Here is a 22,487-nt window from a genome sequence, read left to right on the forward strand (position 1 = left end):
AGCTAAGGTTGGCTCTGACAGCTCTTTCTGTGTAAATACCTTCACCCTGTTGATTCATTCATTCTTGCCTTGACATTGGCATTACCAGACATACATCGAGCCTAAGCTTGGTAGTAAGAAGTGTGTTTAGGAGCAGCACTGGAAGTAGGAAGAGGAACTGGCAAATCCTTATACTCAAGGGGTTTTATTTTTTTGGAAGGAGATTTAAAGCAAATTGTGAATAGAAATGGTATATGATATGATAACATTCTGGTGGAGGTAGGTATGAGACAGAGTGGAAGTACAGAGTAACATGCTCCTAAGTCAGAGATGGCTTCACAGAGAAGGTTGTGCTTAAGCTGACTTTGAAGCAATAGTATAAATTTACTGGGCAGACAGAGAAGGGAGGGGAGTGGTTTTCCAAGTAGGAAGACCTGCAAATGCTGAGGCATGATTAAACATGGTGTGCCCAAGAAACTTCAAAGAAGTTAGTATACCTGTACAGTAAAGTAGCTAGGCAAGCGGGATCACCCCAAGGTGCTAAATCAAAAAGGGTGAGATTCAGAAAGGTCTTGCACTCCATACTATGGAGTTTGGATTTTATTGGACAGATAATGAGAAGTCATTGGGTAATTGTATAAAGGGACACAAAATGAATTGCCTGTTAGAAAATTCCTCTGGGGATAGTCTTGGACATTTGGGCTGACTTTTGAGTATATAAACAAACAATTCCTAGGTAAAGGTGTTGTGAACAGAGGTCCTAAAAGACGTATGTGTAAGTATTCAAAAGCAAAAACATAGACGCCCCCCCCCCCTTTTCTCCCAGCAATTTAGGTCACTGTAGGACAAAAAGTTCTGAACTACCTCAGCGAGAGTGCTTCTTCTGCCCAGCTCCCTTGGAACCTACATTGTTAGAAGTAAATACCAACACTGATATATTTTTACCTGTTTTTTTTTTTTTTTTAATTTTAAGAAGATGAAATAAAATAATTTCTTTATATGCAAGGCCCCTAGCATTTTAAATGGAAAGATTTCTCTTGAAGAAAGCCCATATGTTTTTTCAGTGCTAATTTTTGACCAGTCAGAAAAATTACTTCTCAGTCTGAAGGAGGCAATGTCTAAAGAAAGCTTTTTCTCTGGACATGGGTCATGGAATCTCTTGCCCAAAGTACCAAGGGTGTACCGTAATTCCTGGCTCTATTAGTCAAGTGTTTTTCTAAAGGCAAAAGTGTTAGCTGTGTTTACTTCCATTTTCCTTAGGGGAGTGTAAATATTCCCAATTCTTTCTAGACTGGCTTTAATTGAAGAAGAAAGTAAAGCTACATTCACAAGGGAGGAGATTGAGCAACTATATTTCTATAAATAAAATGTGCTTAAGGGTAAGGTCCTTTGAATTCTCTAAGGGAAAATATCGCCTGTAGCCCTGATGTCCAAGATCGAAGGTGCTTCGGTCCACAGACAGCATCTTATATCTCCTTCTGCTGCCAATGCCTCACACTGCACACTATTCAAGGCAGGACGTTAGCTGCTCCTGAGGGTGATGAAAAATAGTAGGAAATGACTCTGTGATGATTAACCCAGTGCCTCCCAAACTTACTTCATCATCTGGGGCTTTTTATAACAGACCGAAGACCCCTCCAAGATTCTCGAAGAATTAGCATCTCCAAGGATGGGCTTGTGACCCAGATTATCCCAGTAAGAGTCACTTGGGATATAGATAGCTAATATCCCAAGTGACTCTTACTGGGATAATCTGGGTCACAAGCCCATCTGCAGACCAATCACTATGACCAGGGGAAAGTAATACACAAACTGTCCAGGCCTGTCCAAGTTGTCCTTCTGAAATGTGAAAATGGGCTGTCCCACCCACACTATATGGATTGAGGTGGAAATTCCCCAAAGGAAGATCAAGGTTGTGTTATCAGTAGAAGAGGGGAATGGATGCTGAGAAGAAAACAAAATAAACAAAAAAAGCAAACAAACAAAAACAACTAGATATCTCTATACAGTGGGGAATCAGAAATATGGCTGAAGAGATTCAAGATCCCTTAAAGTCTTTAAACCAAAGAATAGTTTATCTTAATTAGTAAAGAATGTCTGTCTTAAGCATTGTTTTCTTTCAAAGAACTATTTATACGGGATCAAATTGACAAAAGCAACTGGAAAAGGTTAGGGTAGAAACTCAGAGGGCAGCGAACTGGAAAAGGTTAGAGTAAAAACTCAGGGGGCAGCGAGTTCATGTTAACGGTGGAGGAATAACTCAGAAAAGGACAATGGTCACCCAACCTGGAGAATGTAATCAGTGTCATTGAATTGTATGTGTAGAAATTGTGTAAGCAGAAACTGTACATGTATGTGTGCATATTTTTCTGTGTGTATTTTCAACAATAAGAACAGCAAAAAATGTAAATTATGAAAAAAAAAGATAGTTGGAAGAAAGACAATAGTATGAATCAAATATGGAGGACAAGATGCTGACTAACTAATTGGAGCAATTGTGGAGAAGAGGGCAGAGTTGCAGGAAGTGTAAGGTATGACCATGACTAAGAGAATGCACAGAGAGAACATGTCAGAATTCCCTCTGCACCTCCCACACCCCCTCACTCTTCTAACCACCACCACCCCCCACCTGACACACCCTTGGGCAGTGCTTAATGTAGATTGCAGGATGAGGTTGAAAGGAACTGTTCAGGGCTAGGCAAAAAGGGTGATTTGGCTTGTCTGTGAGTGTCTGTGTCTTTCCCCAGAACTTACTCATTCACAAAACTTGCCTCGTCAGTCATCACTATTATCTGTGCAAATTAGCACAGCGATAATTTATTTTCCATTTATCCTTAACTAAACAATAAACCATAAGTGTCATGGAATGATACCAATCCAGACACACCCTAACATTAGACGCAAAATAAAAGTTACGGAATAGACATTTGGGACACTGTATGTCAGCAACTCTTCCAAGGCCCACGAAACGGAATTAATTTGAAGAGTTATTCACTTTGGGATTACCAGATGTTAGGCATCTGGACGTTATTTGCACTCTTATCATCCTGGACATAATTAACTAGCGTTACTTCATCTGAGAACCATTGCCCTGACAAGGTGGTTGCAGAGGGAAGACAATGGAGACTGGTGACATGACTGTATTATGGACTTTTTAGGGTTGACCTAAATAAACTGGGCATGATAACAGTCACTTTGTACTCCCTACAATTCTGCAGGAGTCCCTAGGTGGCTCCAATGGCTAAGTGCTCAACTACTAGCCAGAAGATTGGTGGATCGAACCCACCCAGGGGCACCTCAGAAGACAGGTTTGGTGAGCTGCTTATGAAAGGTCATAGACTTGAAAACCCTATGGAACTGCTCCTCTTTGCACACATGGGGTCCCCCTAAGTCTGAATCGCCTCCATGGTAACTACCAACAACAACAGCATAATTCTTCAAGGTTTCTTCACAATGCATGGCCACCCCCGCCATCTGCAGAAACCTTGGTTCTCCTCCCCCCGTTCTCAGCAATGCTTTCCTCAGTCTACCCCTTGGTTCCATCCCTCCATTTTAATCCTATACAGGGTTTCTCAACCTTGTCATTATGAACATTTTATACTTGGTAATTGACTGTTGCGAGGGGCTGTTCCAGGCACTGTAGGATGTTTAGCAGCATCTTACCCACTAGAAGCCAGTAGTACCCCCAGTCATCTTGGGCTAAATTGCCTCTAGTCGAGAACCACTGGCCTAATACTGTATACTTTCCTGGGATGAATAGAATCTCTTCCTGTTACTTTAGCTACCATTCATACTAATATCTCCCCTATTATTTTCTTTGTCCCAGCGTGCCTCCAGTGGAGACATCTCTGACTGTTCCTTTCACACCCATGTTGAACATAACTAAAATCAAACTTTCTTCTAACCTCAGGTCTCCTCCTTCCCAGCTTCTTTTCCCCACCCACCTTCTCCTTCGTCTCTCTCTTTCTCTTCTACCCCCCACCCCCCATCTCCACCTTCTCTTTTGTTGTTGTCATCTCAGTTATAGGTGATATTCTTCCTTCAGTCTTCCAAACAAGAAATTTGTGAGTTCTCCTCCTTTCCTTCCGGTAATATACATTCAGGAGCAGCTCCAGCTTTGGTGTGATCTAAAGCTTACATAATGAGGGGACTTTGAAATATATATATATATAATAATATATATATAATATATGCATATAAGTTTACATATTAGGGACAGGGACTTGGAAAGGCCTGGTGCAGTGAAGGGCCCTGAAGCCTAATATTTGCTAACTTCATGCCTAAGCCACCTCTGTATTCATTCTCTTTACTCAAAAAAGGAATAATTTACTCATGTAAATGTCTAGTTGATCAGTTTGATTCATTTAAAAGATCAAAAGTTTTCCATTTTTAATTAGGGAAAACTTTATCTAATGAAATGCAAGTTTTACTCAATGTCTACCATGTGACAGGGACATTAAGCATTTTATCTCATTTAATTCTCCTAGAAACCTATGAGAAAAGAATGAAGGTGCTGTTGTGGTTAAAAACATGGCCTCAGGAGCCTGACGGCCACAGTTCGATGTCTGGCTCTACTAGCCAAATAACTGCATAAATCGTTTAGCCTATCAGAGCCTCAGTTTCTTCACCTATAAAATGGGGATGAATTATAGTACCCACTTCACTGAATTGTTGTAAGGGCTGAATAAATTATTATATGTAAAACATGTGGAAGAGTACCTGGAACATGGGGAATATAAATGTTGGCTATTATTATTTCAACAAGAAGAGAACAAAGGGCCAGAAATTAAATAATTAGCCCAAGGTCATACAGTAGATTGTGTGTGTGGTGGGGGCGGGGAGTGTAGTTAACTGAACTCAAAAGCTCAGACCTTTCCCACATCACATTGCTCCTCAGAGCAGACTTCACGGATGGGTTTTGTGGTAGATTAAACACATCACTACTGATATAACCGCTTGGCAAAATGCTATACCAACACACAGACAATAGACTAAAAGTAAAAAAAAAAAAAAGTTAGAAACCAGAATTTTCTAAGTTTATTTATTTATTTTTAAATGACTTGGGGTTAGGAATAAGTTTAATGGAGAAGTGCCAACTACCAAATACGATTAAAAATGAGGTCCACACATTGTGATTAGTTGTATGTCTTATATCTCTTGTAATACATGGGTTCCCCTTCCATCTGTTTTCTCCCCCTTGCAAGTGACCAGAAAAACTATTTGTCCTTTAGAATTTTTATCTGTACCTTGTTGATGGCAACCTCATGCTGTCATTCAGCACGTTTCTCTAGCCTGTATATTTCTTGTAAATTGGTAGTTGAATCTAGAGCGCTGGTTCTCACTAAGGGGCAGTTTTATCCTTCATAGGGACGTTTGGCAACACCTGGAGACATTTTTAGCTTTCGCTACCTGGGTGTGGGGTGGAAAATGTTACCAGCATCAGGTAACTGGAAGCCAGACATGCTGCTAAACATCTAACCATGCACAAGGCACCTCCCACTACAAAGACTTGTCTGGTTCAAAACATCAATAGTATTGAGGTTGAGAAACCCTGATCTAGAGGCTTAATCAAGTTCAGGTTCATGTTTTTGGACAAGACTACTAGTCTTTCTGTTTTTTGGTGAGAAGATATTGGTAATTTATATTAACACCTAGAAGCACTAATTCCTTAAGGGTTGCAAAACGGTAATACTCTATCATTTTTTCTTCATTTATTAGCTGGAAAAATTCTGTAAAGAGAAATTTCCCCTCATTTACTATTTGGTTACTCAGAGAGATGGTCTGGTTTAAAATACCACAGTCAGTTGAATATCTAGCAAATAAGTAGAATTGAGCCAGCAGGTCTACATATGTTTTCTTTTCAAAGCACTTAGACTAGATTTAAAGTAAGTGAAATGACGTAGACAGCCTGAAGACTAATTGGTGTAGAATACACAAATCTTTCTTTTTCAGTCTTACTAGGCAATCTATCAGAGTATTTCTACCGAGATTTTTTTTCCCCTCCATAACGTTAGCTGTATTTAAAGTTAATGAGCTTTTTCAATTAAAGCCACAGATATTTAGCCTTTGGATAACATTTGGAGGAATCAGGATGTACCTAATTATGCTGGGTAAATTCTTAAGAGGCTGGGAAGAATCTTTATTTAAGGACAAGCATGTTTTTAAGTAAGAGTTCCTTACCAGATTACATTTCAACCTGTTTGCAAATGGCCTTTGTGAAAGGAGCCTCCAGGTGTATCTGGGTGTTTGAGAAATGCTTGCAATAGAAACCATAGATACCATTCTTTCTGACAGAAAACTGTCAACTCTAGAACTAGAAGGTAGAAGAGGTATACTTTCTGGTTATGAGTGTTCACAAAGTAATCTTGGTGTATTCGTCAGGAGGACTTCTTTCACTGACATGACTGATCTAACTTTGGGGTTAACTAAAAACAGATGTCCAAATAAAGTCAAGGATTTGTTTTAGAATGAGTTTTTCAGTGATCTGAACTGTGTCAAGGGCCCATCCTGAGATTGTCACTGTGACCAGGTGAGTGAACGCTGCACTCTGACTGATCAGGCCTGGGACTTGGGCCCACTTCTAGAACCATCGGATGAATTCAGCTCTACCAGAGGTACATGGACTGACAAGGGAAGAGGTTGGTCTCCAACTCATGGCACTTCAGGCGGTGTCCACTAGACTCAGGTTTTATGTTCTTGCAACCGTGACTCTACTTCTTATTTCTTACCAGTTATCTATCTTGCATTTTTATTTCTCTTCAGCATCTTCATTACCGGGAGAATGAGAAAAAAGTACTCAACTTTCAGGTTGTTTCCTTAAATTTTTAGCATTTCATTTTTCAGCTTGCCAATTATTTCCTATAAATAACTTTAGTCATTAGCCCTCATCTGGTGACAATTGTCGAAACTACAACCATGCAGTTGTTTTCCGAGACTTTCAGTTCCTCACCGGTTTTCTCTTTCAAGAAGCTTGACTTATTTCAATAATTATAGCATATCATTCAGGACACTGGGCGGGGGGGGGGACATTTATGTGATTGCATGTGTGAAGGTGTGTGTGCGCGTGTGCCTGCATGTCTGTTAGTAAATATTGGAGGGAACATTTAAACTTCCTCTGCATATAGAGGCAGCTGCAGGAAATTCTTGAATTTTGTTACCTTATTAATGTTATTACTTTATTTATTTTAATTACTAGAGATATTACAGAAGGTATTTCCAGCAGCAAAAATGGAAAGAACTCAAAAAAAAAAAAAAAAAGTTTGAAGCATTTGCTTAACAGTAAAAATGAAATTGTAAGATGATGCAACATTTCACAGAAAGCCAATAGGCATTTACTAAGCATTCGCTGGAGATATAAATCGGGTTTCATGTGATAAGAGAATTTTTAAACAAAGGGTATGTTTTTCTAAAATTACAGATTGTAATGGATTGAATAGTGTCCCCCCAAAATATGTGTTTACTTGGTTAGGCCATGTGCAGTTGTCCTCCATTTTGTGATTTTTCTATTGTGTTATAATCTCTGCCTGTGGTTAAAAGGATTACTCAGGTCACCTCCCTAATCCAAAAGGGAGTTTCCCTGGGGTGTGGCCTGCACCACCTTTTATCTCTCAAGAGATTAAAGGAAAGGGAAGCAAGCAGAGAGTTGGAAACCCCATACCAAAGACAGCAGCACCAGGAGCACAACGTGTCCTTTGGACATGGTGTCCCTGCACCTGAGAAGCTCCTCAACCAGGGGAAGATTGAGGACAAGGACCTTTCTCTAGAGCCAATAGAGAGAAAAAGACTTCTCTTGGGCCTGACACCCTGAATTTGGACTTGTAACCTACCAGACTGTGAGAAAATAAATTTCTCTTTGTTAAAGGCACCCACTTGTGATATTTCTGTTATGGCAGCACTAGATGACTAAAACAGATTATTTCGTGATAGATGATGGTGTACAGTACTACCTGTGAACACCTATCATACTTATGGAAACCCTGGTGGTACAGTGGTTAAGCGCTGTGGGTGCTCATCAAGAGGTCAGCAGCTCAAATCTACCAGGTGCTCTTTGGAAGCTCTTTGGGGCAGTTCTGCTCTGTCCTATAGGGCTACTATGAGTCGGAATTGATTCGATGGCAATGGATTTTTGGGGGGGGGTTATCATATTTACATTAAAATTCCTTTCTTCTAAAAGTTCTGGCAGAATTTGAAAATGACGTTTAGGGCAGAATTCCTAAATTCACAGCTTCATCCATTCTTCAAACTGTGTGCAAATGCTGTATCACTCTCCAATACAGCAGGACATAATCAAGTGAGGACAAAATTAGCTGATAGGAATGGTCACCACTTTGTTGTGCATTCAAAAATAATTTTTAACTAACTCTGTAAGTGTCCCCATATCCAACATAATTGTTATAATCCATAACTTTGAGTGTGTCTGAATTAAATATATGTGTAAAATGTATGAGGAGTGTAATAGTTTGTTTAAATGTGTAGGATAATAATAATAAAAAACAGTTGCCATCAAGGTGACCCCATATGTACAGAGCAGAACTGCACTCCATAGAATTTTCAAGGCCTTTCAGAAGCAAATCACCAGGCCTTTCTTCTAAGGCACTTCTGAGTGGGTTCCAACTAGAGATGGATTACCCAACATGCAAGGTATGCACGGGCTTACTTGTGTTTACTTACTAACCTACAATGAACAATTTCACATGGGTTTCACCACAGTGAAACCTGTTAGTAAGTAAACGTGAGTAAGCCGGTGCATACCTTGCTTACTGGTTAATCTGCCCCTGGTTCCAACTGACAACCTTTCTGTTAGTAGTTTAGCACTTAACTCTTTGAGCCACTCAGGGTTTCAAGTAGGCTGATACCTCATCATTTTATTGAGTAGGCACTCACTAGATGGTAGGTATTATTACTGTCGTATTAAAAGTATATACTCTTTTTTTTCAATATCTCCAAAGAAGAATTTTCCAAAATTTTCATTAATAATAAACTCCTAGGTTGTCCAATCTTCACTATTATTAATTTTTTCTACATATTGGCTTAAAATTCTTGATTCTTTAGTTTCCTTAAGGTAATGATGAGCAACTGGTTACTAATTTTAGCGTTAGATCCCTTCATACTTGTGCTGACGATTAATTAACTGATCATCCTCTGTGTATTTTGGAATAAGCATTCTTCAAAATGTTTCACCTTGCTTTCTGAAACTTCTCTCACTTTCTTCATATGCCTGTTTAACTGAAAGGTCATCATGGAGTCCAGTAAGATTTAATTATTACTCAGTATCTTTTTTTTGGGAGGAGTTTTCAATGGCTGTTCACTAAACTGCTATCTCCCTGTCTTTTTGACTGGAAGAGGATACCAATGACTTATGTCACTCATGATACCCTTGTAGAAAAATGTAAGTATGAGATAGATGCTGTAGTAGATATTGTGATGTAGCACTCAGATCCCCCATTTGAATGGAACCACCCATTCCCCGTGCTACTGGGAGTGTTGGGTACTGATGGCTTATAGCTGAGCAATCCCATAGGCTTTGCTCTCTGCTGAAGGGAGCTGCTAAAAGTTATGCCTCCTCTCTCATAGTAGCCCACATCCAATGGCTGGTCATATGGGACCACAAAGGCTTGGCCCTCTGCTTCAGTTTGGGCCATCCTTGAAGGAGCATCTCCACTTCCATCTCAGAGCTCCCTGTGGTATCGCCTGAAGTCTTTGATGGAACTGCATCATGGTTCAACTTGTCCCTATGCTCAGTTCTGCTTCCCTTACTTCCTTCCAAGTGTTATAAGCAAAAATATTCCTCAATAAATTTCTTGCATGTAAATCTCCATCTTAGATTCTGTTTCCACCAAGCTCCAATAGTTGGTGCCAGGAGTGACCCTTACAAGCAGGCTCTAGAATGAGATTTTGGAGCTGGATCAGAGTCTGGCTGGCTGGCAATGAGGACCCCATCACTGGCAATATTGAAAAGCCCCAGGATGTGGTAGTGGTACCATTTTTAAGACTTCACTAGTGCCAAGTGGGATAGGATACCATGGAAGGAAATGTACTGGCTGGTGCAATATCTCTGGCATTTGACAAGTTAGGTATGTGGAGAAGGAGAAGAGGTAGTTCTTATAAGAATTAAGAAATTGTATACCTGTCACTGTGGCAATCAATCCATTGGAAAACATGTGATAATCACCTATGGGTGGTTAATCACCAATAGAAGTCTAGCCGTGAAGACCAGAGAGTTTCTTTGGCAGCATGTTAAAACAAACAAACAAACAGATTAAAAAAAAAAAACTCATCTCCTACAGCTGGAGGACCAAAAAAGCTGGTGGTGAGGCCCAGATAGATCATGGAGTGAATGTATACGAAGCAAAGGGATCTACGTCATCCCCTATAGCAGATGGTGTGATGCATGGCCCCTTTAAGAATTAGGACCCTCATTCTCCCAGCCCACAAGAGAGTTCCTGCTGATGGTCCACAGCAGAGTCCCTTCTTAGCCATTGCCCTAGGCCAAAAGGAACTGCTTCACCCAAATATATACCCTTTCCCAGGAGTCATTTAAATTCATTAACTCTGGTCCAGGCAGGAGGCCGAAGACAAGTTGTATGGCTGCTGCTGCTACACAAACAAGCAAACTAACAAAACAAACCTCACTCTTGGGTTGAGTATTGAAGGAAATTATCCCAAAGGTTAATATTCTTTGACTAGGTTACATCATAGTATTCTGTTCTGTTTTGGGCATCGTCATTTAACAAGGGCATAAAAAAGTAATGAAAGTATATAAACGTAATCCAGATCAGAAGTTTTCAGAACTGTTTTAAAGTAATGGAACTCTGTTTTTCCCAGACCATTTTTTTTTTAGAATTTGCATATATAATAAGGCTGAAAATGGAGTTGTTCGACTTGAAGGCTCTCCCTTTTCCCACCTTGTTCATGTTCTGTGTAGTAAGGCTCCACATTTCCATCATCTTCTTATTTTTCTTCCTCTTCCATTTTGCTGTCTTGAATTGGCTTCTGTAGTACATCCAAGGAACCATAGGCCTCTCAATAAAAATATTTGTAAATCGCTGCTCTAAATAACTACTCAGTAAGTATTCTCCAGACATGATTTAAATGCCGGATGTTGAAACTGATGATATCTTGGTTCCTTCTATGATTACGGGGTCTTTAGCCTTTAAATCTATATTATTCCTTTTATCTACTTGGCCTTTCACTCCTATACTTATATAACAAATTCTTAGCATCTCTCTGACAATGTGTTTATCCCTTCAGTATGTTGATATAATTTTTTGGTTGTTTTTGATCACATCTCTACTTCAAAAAAGCTAATGAGTTGTTGACCAATTTGCTATTTATTTTTCTATTCACTTAAAGTTATAACTAAACACCACAAATAGCATACTGATGAATTGTTACATTATTTTCTGTTAGAGACCACCTCATCTTAATAAATAATAAGTTTGGCACAGAGAGGTTAAATGACTTGTTTGTCACATAATGAAATGATAGAACTGGTCTGGAATATGAGTCTCTATTCTCTTTCAAGGAAATTTTCCAGCGTACTATTTTTAGCACTATAGCAACTAAATTCAAATTAGTTTCACCAAGCAGTGTTTTCCTACCCCATTACACAAAGAATTACAAAGTAAAAACCAAAAAAAAAAAAAACCCAAACCTCTTGCCATCAAGTAGATTCTGACTTGTAATGACACTATAGGACAGAGTAGAACTGCCCTGTAGGGTTTCCAAGGAGCACCTGGTAGATTCAATCTGCCTACCTTTTGGTTAGCGGTTGATCTCTTAACCACTGTGCCACCAAGATTTCCATAACAAAGTAAAGGAAATATTAAAAAGAAAAATCAGATCCATCCTATAACTCTAACACATCTGTCTTCTCTTTCCTACATACTTTTTCATATGCGTAATAATTTTATATTTGTTATCGTATTTCTTTTTTTTGGCAACAAAGGCCCCCTTTTCTTTTTTCTGTCCTTTCTTTCTGTTTCTTCTTTTTCTCATATTCTTCTTCCCTTTTATCTCCTTCCTTCGCTTTTTGTTATCCTTCTTTTTCTTCCTTTTCATCCTCCTCCTCTTCCTTCAGGCTTAGTTGATAGGCAGAGACATCTTGGAGAAAGCTTCCAAGCCCCTCTTCTACTTGAACAAAAGGAATAAGAAGACCTTTTTGTTTAACTAATAAAAACCAGCCCCTTTTCCTGTATTGGAATTTTGGGAAAGGGATGGACCCCCTTGCTTTGATATTCATGGATTTGGGGGTAGGAGGAGATAAAATCATGCCTTTCCCCCCTGAGAGGAAGAAAGGAGTTATATCAGGTAGATTAAGTTGGCTACAAACAAGACTTAAAGGCTACAGATTCCTAAAATCTCATTTTTCTGAGGATAAAGAGAGATGAAACCATAGAGTTGAAACCAGAAGACTGTGCTTGCTCTGAGTAAAGATAGGGAGAAGTGTGTGTGTGTGTGTTGGGAGAGGCATGGGTTCTATATAAGTAAGAATCTAGTCCTGACTCTGACGGAGCCCTGGTGGTGCAAATGGTTAAGCACTTGACAGCTAACTGAAAGGGTGGTGGTTTGAACTCACCCAGCGGCTCCGTAGGAGCAAGACCTGGGAGATCTGCTTCTGTAAAGACTATAGTCAAGAAAACCCTACAGGGCAGTTCTAGTCTGTCTCATGGTGTCTGTGAGTTGGAATCAACATGAAGACACCTAACAACAACAGCAACAGCCCTGACTTTCAGCCTTGCACCCTAGGAGGGGAATGTGTGTTAACAAAGAGCTAGTCAATGGACTTGTACACTTGAGACTCTGACTACTAATGAATTGAGTTTTCTTAACTGAGCATGGCATCAGGAAATAGTCTTTCCTTGGTCTGTGCTGTGGCTAGAAAATGGTCTCCAATCTGGCCTTCATGATAAGGACCAGAGCAGGGAAATGTAGCTTCCCTGTTACCTAGACTTCCAATGAACATCTCTTTGGTATGTGGCAGTTTCCAATCAGCTCTGTCCCAGAGCAGCATTGTTTCCCATAGCCTACAATTTCCACTGGAGCAAATTCGGCTACATGGTTTCCAACTGGCTTTTCTCCAAGAATGCCAAGATTTCACTGTAGCCCCTTTCTCCACCAACATCAGGGTCCTCTCTATGGAAAATAGCACTATGTCAATTAGGTTTAAACTGCTGAACGGCCTCTCATAGCTGGTGATGGGAACTGCTGGCCAATAGAAACAGCTCAAGTGGCGCCTAGGCCACATGCCCTACCTGCCATATCTTAGTTATGCCTCTGACTAACAGTGGCTCATGGGGCTTTTGACACTGGTTACCTTCTTGACTACATCATTCCCGGCTGACTTTATGTCCTGTGGGGATGGTTGAGTGAGATAATTAAGAAAACAAACAAACAAACTTATGTGCCAAGGACTTTCACTATTTTTGGGAATTCCCATTGTCAAGTATTACTGGGGAGCAAAAGAAATGACATAGGGTACAACGTTACCTTGGCCCCTCTATCAACTACTAGAGTCAGAGACTTCCCTTTAGCTACTGTCCTTTGGGCATGGCCAGAAAAGACCCAGCGACCACAAGTAGGGCATGAAAAGGTGATTGAATTAGACCAGACTCCTTCCATCTCAACCACTGATAAGCATACGGGAATCTCTGGGCATATAATAGCGATGGGGTTGAGGCCTTGGTGAACTAGCCTGGACTTGATGACACTCCTGACCAGAAGGACCTGACGAGGATATGCGAATTGCACTACAAACCATAAAAAAGGGCATCTTAGCTGGGCTTACATTTCAATTTTTCACGTATTTGTCCATCATAAACCTTTCCCATATTGCTACATGGTTTGGGGCATTTGTTTATTGAATGGCTGTCGTAATTATGAGTTGATTGCAGCATACTGATTCCCTTAGGAGAATGTGCCATAATCTGTTAGGCATCCATTGATTGCTGGACATTTAGGTTTTTTCCAATGTTTCATGATTACAAATAACGTTGCAAAAATATGCCTATTGCTTCTTTTCATATTTTAAATCAGTTCCTTCGTGCACATTCCCAGGAGTGAGATTACTGAGTCAAAGTGTAAACATTTCAGTTAAAAAGAAGTCCAAGAGAGAAGAGCACATTCTATATGCTTGAAAAGTAAACTATGAATCCGGACAATGCCAATTGACTGGGTCTGAATCTTTGCCCCCATTTGATTTAATTTAAAATGAAAGTAAACTTTCCTCTTCTATAACTGAAGCTGTGAATTAGTGTCAACCACATAGGCCCTACCAACAGTCTGACCGAACGGACTCTAAATACAGGCGTGTGATACAGCAGAATAGAAATTATCTTGCCCTTGGGTTCAGTGCAACATCCAATTGCATTATCCCAGTAAATAGCTCTTGCCAGCCCTAACTACAGCTGTGTGAAACCAACAGCGTCCACTTGGCAGTGAACCGCATACCAAAGTGTTACTCAACAATTATCCAGAAATAAAGCTTAAATCATTTCTCCTGGTGAACTGGATGTAAGGTGCTTTTTATTCACAAAATGGTAAAAATCATGCCTCCTAAGTAAGCTCTGGCTTCAAATGTCAATTTTTTGATAAATGAGGGTACTTTGATGAACTCAGCTTATAAGGTACACTCACAAAGCTCTTTCCCTTTTCTCCCTCTTTCCATGATTCCTGACATTCAAAATGTATTCCTGGAACTTCCTCTAAAGACAAATTCCACACCTACCTTACTGCCTTTGTAGGGAAACATGGAGCCCTGGTGGCCCAGGGGTTAAGAGCTTGGCTGCTAAGCAAAAGTTGGCAGTTCAAATCTACCAGCTGCTCCTTGGAAACCCTTTAGGGCAGTTCTTCTTTGTCCTTTCGGGTCCCTGTGAGCTGTAATCTATGCAACGGGTTTGGCTTTTTAGAAGGGAAGCATATTTCACAATAGTTACACTGCAGTGATATTTGTTTCACTTCAATAAAAATGTATTGAGTGTGTATGCAGCAAGGCATATGGAAGGAATATGGGCTTGGGAATCATGCAGACCCGTGTATCCATGAGGAAATTATGTAATTTTACTAAATTTCAATGTCCTCATTTACCAAATGAAAATAATAATATCTCCTTTACAAAGTAGTTGTGAGGCACAAGTAATATAAAAGATGAAAAGTGCCTGGCACTCATTAAATGCTAACTCTTTGTCTTGGGGCCTGAATGGAATGAAAAAGCAAAACAAAAGACATGGTTCCTGCTCCCAGAATGGCAGATAAGACCAAACAAGTATAGACATAGTTACCATACCAAATAGTCTGCAACAGATACCAAAGAGAGAAGCAAAGTTTGGAGGGAAAGAGCAGAGAGACAGAAATGTCTTAGAGATTGTTTAGAGATCAGAACTAGACCATAACCCTTGCTGTTGAGTAGTGTCTGACTCATAGCGACCCTATAGGACAGAGTAGAACTGCCCCATAGGTTTGTAAGGAGCAGTTGGTGAATTTGAACTGCCAACCTTTTGGTTAGCAGCTGAGCTTTTAACCATTGTGCCACCAGGGACTAGAAGGGTATTATAAAACAGAGAAAAGCAGCATGAATCTGGACTCAGAGGTCCTGGGTTCCACCAAAGAGCCTAACTTCTCTGAGACTCAGTTTCCTTATCTGAAAATGACAACAGTGAAATTAATAGTTACACCACAGAGAGTTTGAAAAATAAATCATGTACATGAAATATCTTTGTAACTGGAAGATACTTTGCATTTGTTAGTTAAAGTTTACCTATCAGGAAACCCTTTATGGAGGTAGTGGAATATGAAATGACTCTTATAGAATAGGTTGGATGCTGGCTGCATATTAGAAGAATTGGGTGAGAGAGCAGCTTAAATAAAGACACAAGGGCACATGGGCAAGAAAATGCACCACAGGGTGGGTAAGGGGTTTGAATGCAAATGATGGTGCAATGTTGGTTGAGACCATACTGGGAAAAACTTTGCATGGATGTCTGATGTCTGAGCCTGTATTGCATGTTTGTTTTATGTCATAGGAGGCTCTTAAGTTTTCTGAACTGGATGCAAAACTACTCTCACCTTAGAACTGAGCTTTTGGAAAGAATTGCTGAGTTATCCAGGTGCTCCTAATGTAATCACAAGGGTCCTTATAAGAGAAAGTCAGGAGAGGCAAAATCACAGAGAGGGGATTTGTGAAACAGAATTGGATAGATGTTCTTTAAAGATGGAGGAAGGGGCCATGAACCAAGGAATGTGGCAATCTCTAGAAGCTGGAAAAGGCCTGGACATGGAATCTCCCACAAGGTCTCCAGAGGAAACGCAACCTTGATGACACCTTGATTTTAGTACTCCTAACTTCCAGAACTGTCAGATTATAAATTTTTGGTTCTTTAAGTCACTCAATTTCTGGTAACTTGTTACAGCAGCAATAGGAAATTAAGACATATTCACATCCTGTATCTCTGCTGTTTGAATTTATTTTCAATCTCTGTCCCCAAACCACTCCCATTCAAAAATAAATCAAAACTCCTCATTTTTTCTCTGGAATTTATTTGGGAAAGGAAACGCATTTCATCTAATCAAATATCTGGATTTTTTTTTAAACAGCTGTTAAAATATTAAAAAATAATCAAATATTTTAATAGCTGTTTAAAAAAAAAAATCCAGATTTAATCTGAAAGAAGAATCCAAGATGTTTGCAAGCCATACATTTGCTTACTTGGTTTTGCCTCACCAACTTGTCACTGTTTGGAATCAAGGAGCCATTGAATTGTGATTCCATGTGACCACTGCAATGTAGTCCCAGCTTAGGACTGGAAGGACTCCAGAGGCTCGGTGTTCAATTCTAAATGTTATTCTCTTCAAATAGTCCCAACTCTTCATATTCATAAGGTACGTATTTATAAGGCACATCCGTTTGAAAGATACATACATACATACGTATGTATGTGTATCTGTGTGTACATGTTTATGTATATTTGCTATTCAGTATTCAACTTGGCCGATGTATAAGCTGGAACTTGGAGAAAGAATCACTAAAATTTAAGCACAGTTAGAGTTACAACAAACTGAAAGTGGGGAAAACATACCACAAACTAAGGTGCTTTAAGAAGTTCCCTAGATTCCTTTTTATTCCTATCCCTTATGACTTCAGCCAGAAAACATTAAAATGAGTTCCTTATACTGTGCATGGTTTGCAGGTGAGGGCTGTCGGAGCTTTAATTTGCTGTTTGATTTGTCCCAGGATTCTCAGGTGTTGCACGAGGGAGTAAAGTACAGAGCGTACCTCCGTTCTTGGTTGTCAGCCATTGGGCAATGGCCATTGCATTATTAAACTATCCAAGCACGCGGGGCTCAACCACAAAATTTAATTTTCCCTACTGCAGGGACTAATCAACTACTATAGCCTTAAAGACCTAAGGAGACTGTTTTTATCTGCAAAAAAAAATTCCCCCTTCAGACTAAAGTGGAGCTAATTTTAGTTTTGTCTATCCTCAGGGTTCCAAACGTTGATAGAAACTCAGCTTGATGAGAAGCGGATAAGGGGTGGAATTTATATGAATACAATCTGGGACATAAATTGAAAAAAGATGAAACCTCCAAGGTTCCTGGTAACACCTCAGTACATAATGTTTGTGGATTTCACTATAGGCAGTCCCGGCCATGCCTGTTACTTAGTTTATCTTTTACATAACTCTAGCCACCCTTCTCCTCCTTGCTGCCTCCATGAGAATTTTCCTTTTCTCTGACCCCTCATTCCCCACCTCCTCATTTTACACTCTCATTTAATCCTACTTCTAACCATTTACTCAGGTGCAGAATCTGTGGTATTGACTCAGAAGGGAGGGAGAGAAGAAATTCACATACATAGAACACCTCCAATACCAATCCTGGGCTATCTTCAGACTTCTTTTCTGATAGAGAACAAAACCCAAACTAAACCAGTTGCCCTGGAGTTGATTCCAACTCAAGGTGACCCCATATGTGTCAGGGCAGAACTGTGCTCTGTAGGGTTTTCAATAGCTGACTTTTCAGAAGTAGATTGCCAAGTCTTTCTTCTGAGACAGCTCCAGGTGGACTTGAACCACCAATCTTTCAGTTAGCAGTTGAGCACATTAATCATATCCAGGGATGCTTCAACCAGTAACCCCTAATATGTTGGGGCCCTGATTTTCAGGTAACCAAATGCTTCTAACTGATTCTCAAAGTATCCCATTAATCAATCAAAATTTTTTTGATGATAAAAAGGAGCTTATAAATATAATTAAACCTTCCAGCCCTTATCTTTAAAACTATTTAAGATGATAAATAAGACTCTAAAAGAAATAAAACCAATTTTGACCACCTAAAGACTGCTACGGAAGCAATGGGTGCCACATGGCATCGATTGCTGCTAGGCTGATGCAATCAACGTGGAATAATAAAATGGAATGAGCTGACTCTTGAGGTGGAAAAACTTTTGATTATATGGATTACACAATCAGAAGCAGCAAAGCCACTTGGCTTGGAGCCAAGTGACAATTGCAGGAAGGGTACTGCATCTCTTTCAAATACTTAAGGATGAGCTCATTGAGACATCAAAGAAATAAGTTTCAACTATAGCAAAGGATTGATTTGATTGCTTTAGGACACAAATCGTTTGGCATAACACCAGAGTTTGAGGGTAAATTGCAAGTACTTATACAGGTGACCCAAGACTTACAGCTGCTTAACTTGTAACTATTGCTCAGGAAACAATTAAAATGTAAGTAAAGGGGTTCAGTTAGCAGTATACTCCAGGGACCTCCTGGGAGGTATAGGGTTTGGGGGGCTGGCTAGTAGATCAACCATAATTTTTTATAATTTATCTTGGAACATAGAATCAGAGTTCTATACAACCTACTTAAAAGCGAGCTTTTCAATGCAATTTGTGTTTGCAATGCCAAACTTGCCCAAAGAAAACAAACTAGTGCCTTACTCAATGCCAGTATTTTATAGACTTTTTTTTTTTTTCCAGTGAAGGAGAAAGTTGATTCTGGCTAAAGGTTGAGAAGTCTGTTAGCCAGACAGCCCTCTCGGGTTTCTTAAATCTGATTAAAAGTACTCAAGTTTACCTGGAAGGGCAGTGAGATTTAACAGTAAGAATCAAAATGATTAATTGGAATAAGAGTTGTCTTGTTCATCATCAAATAATCGGACAAGGCACTTTCTTTTGTATGCCACAGTGAGACAAATACTGTTGGGTGCCTATCCACCATTACACTCTTCTTTCTTATTTAAGGATATCCCCGTTTTAACAGGTGGCACTGTGCTTAGTTCCAGGAGGTACTTCCTGATTGGCATAAGTAAATCATAGGCAGCTGTTATGAAAATTATATTTCTCATAAAATATATGTAGGAGTCCTAACCCCTAAACCTGTGGGTGTAATCCTGTTTGGAAATACGGTTTTCTTTGTTAGGTTAATTAGCTCATAACCGAGTAGGACGGGTCTAAATCTAATCAATTCTGAGTTATAAAAAGAGCAAATTGGACACATGGAGCTGCAGACAGGGGGAAAGACAGACATGGGATGATTGTCTCCAAGCTGAAGAACCAAGGAATGCCTAGAACTACCATATTTTTATGCAAATAATATGTGCCTTCTAAGTTTGTTTGCCAACCATGCCCTCCCCCTCACCCCGTGCGGTATTTTCATAAATGCTGATATACCAAATTTTTTTTTTTTACATATTGTTGTAAAAAAATTAGCATAGCAGCACTTATGAAAATACCTTGGAGGGAGGGTTTGGCAAACAAACCTAGAAAATGTATGTGTTTTGCATAAAAATATGGTACTCAAGAGGAAGACACTGATGTAGCTGAGAACCCGAATCAGATTTTCAGTCTCTGAAACTGGGAGAAAAAAAAAAATTCTGTTTGTAAAGCAACCCACTTGTGGTATTTTTGTTATGGCAGCACTAGGAAACTGAGATGGTAGATTTTTCCCTCTGCCAATTTTAGTATGCCAAACCAAAACCAAAGCAGTTGTCCTTGAGTGGATTCCGACTCATAGTGACCTTATAGGACAGAGTAGAACTGCCCCATAGGGCTTCCAAGGAGCAGCTCGTGGATTCAAACTGCCAACCTTTTGGTTAGCAGCAGCAGCACTTTACCACTATGCCACCAGGGCTCCAATTTTAATATAGGGATAGATATATAAGCAATTTCTGTCCAATGGGATACAAGGAGAAACCTTTTTTTTCTGCCAACACTGCTTCCTTCCCCTTCTGTTTGTGATGTGGTCCCATAAAATTTGATACTTGGCACTATGGCAGCCATTTTTAGATTATCAGGGGAGACTTCATCATATCACCTAGGATATGGAGAGCAGGTTGGAAAGAGAAGGGCCCTTAATGATACCATTAAGTTGCAAGCATAATCCAGTGATCATTTCCTCTGTCTTTCTTGTTCTGGGAACAATAAATGGTCTTATAATTTCAGCAACTTTTGGTTGAGTAATTTGTTGCATGCAGGAGAAAGCACTCCATGAAAAACTCAATAGATTCATTCTTCCAGGGGGTAACACCTACTTTATCATAGAACTTGGAGACTCAAAGAATATTAGAAAACATTTGAGATCCTTGAGCCCAAGAACTACAATGATTTACTCAAAGGTGTTTTTCTGCAGGAAATTGTGGAAAGAATTTGAACCCAGGCAATCTTTCCCTTGTTCAAACTAATCCAACTTACAGATAATGGGGCGGTTGGGTTCAAGGGCTGCTTAAGGTAAAAGAATTATATTCCACTCTGATGTTTTAAAAAAAGTTTAAGGAATTGAAAAGTCAGAGTTACTGCAAAAGTGTAGGATACACTGAGCAACATTCTATTTAGTTTTTGAATATGTTCTCATGATTTATTTGCTATTTTTGGAAATCCCTTTGGTAGTTTCCACACCTGTGTTCCGGGAAGTTGAGACAACTTAATTTTATTTATTACAATGAGACATAGTCTCAATTACCTTTCAAAGAGAGAAGAATGTTGGGAAGAGCACTATGAGTCTCTCTGTGAAGTTAATTTATATTGCCTTTAATCATAAGAATCCTTACTGAGATAATTCCTGAGAAAAGGGGAGGGTGAGAATTAGGAGGAAAGGGTGGAGAAAGAAGAGAAGTGTCAGAATGCCATCAAATGAAATGATGGTCCCTGTAAATTCACCAGTTCTGGTGATAAAGATTGTAGTACACTTAGTTTACTACGAGGAGGCAGGGCAGGTCACATGACTACGAAGAAACCCATTTTGAAGTGTCCTTTTGTAAGAAATTATGGATAGCATTGCAAAGAATGGGAATTCTGGAGCACTTAATTGTGCTCATGAGGAACGTGTACATAGACAAAGAGGCAGTCATTTCAACAAAACAAGGGGGATACTGCATGGATTAAAATCAGGAAAGGTGTGCTTCGGCCTTGTATCCTTTCACCATACTTATTCAATATGTATGCTGAGCAAATAATCCAAGAAGTTGAACTATATGAAAAAGAACATGGCATCAGGATTGGAGGAAGACTCATTAACAACCTGCGGTGTGCAGATGACACAACCTTGCTTGTTGAACGTGAAGGGGACTTCAAACATTTACTGAATGAAGAACAAAGACCACAGCCTTCAGTATGGATTACACCTCAACATAAAGAAAAAAATTCTCACAACTGGACCAACAAGCAACACCATGATAAACAGAAAAAAGATTAAAGTTGTCAAGGATTTTATTTTACTTGGATCCACAATCAATGCCCATGGCAGCAGCAGTCAAGAAACCAGATGAGGTATTATATTGGGCAAATATGCGCAAAAGACTTCTTTCAAGTGTTAAAAAGCAAAGGTGTTATTTTGAGGACTAAGGTACCTCTGACCCAAGCCACGATGCTTTCAGTCTCCTCACATGCATGCTGGGAACTCTGGTGGCTTGGTGGTTAAGCACTAGGGCTGCTAACCGAAAGATTGGCAGTTTGAATCTACCAGGCTCTCCTTGGAAACCCTATGGGGCAGTTCTACTCTGTCTTACAGGGTTGCTATGAGTCAGAATCCACTCAACAGCGACTGGTTTGTTTTTGGTTTTTTGGTCATATGCATGCCAAAGCTGGACAATGAATAAGGATGGCTGAAGAAGAATTTATGCATTTGAATTATAGTGTTGGCAAAGAATATTGAATATACCATGGACTGCCAGAAAAACAAACAAATCTGTCTTGGAAGACCTATAGCCAGAATGCTCCTTAGAAGCAAGAGTGGAGAGAAATTTTGTCTCCTATACTTTGGACATGTTATCAGGAGGGACGAATCTTTGGATAAAGACATCATGCTTGGTGAAGTAGAGGGTCAGTGAAAAAGAGGAAGGCCCTTAATGAGATGGGTTGACACAGTGACTGCAACAATGGGTTCAAACATAACAATGATTGTACGGATAGTGCAGGAGCGGGCAGTGTTTAGTTCTGTTGTGTATGGGGTCACTGTGAGTCAGAACCGACTCCATGGCACCTAATAATATAACACAATTGCTGTTGAGGC

Source organism: Elephas maximus, chromosome 9 (genome assembly GCF_024166365.1).
Source record: "Elephas maximus indicus isolate mEleMax1 chromosome 9, mEleMax1 primary haplotype, whole genome shotgun sequence".
In the NCBI taxonomy this organism is placed as follows: Eukaryota; Metazoa; Chordata; class Mammalia; order Proboscidea; family Elephantidae; genus Elephas; species Elephas maximus.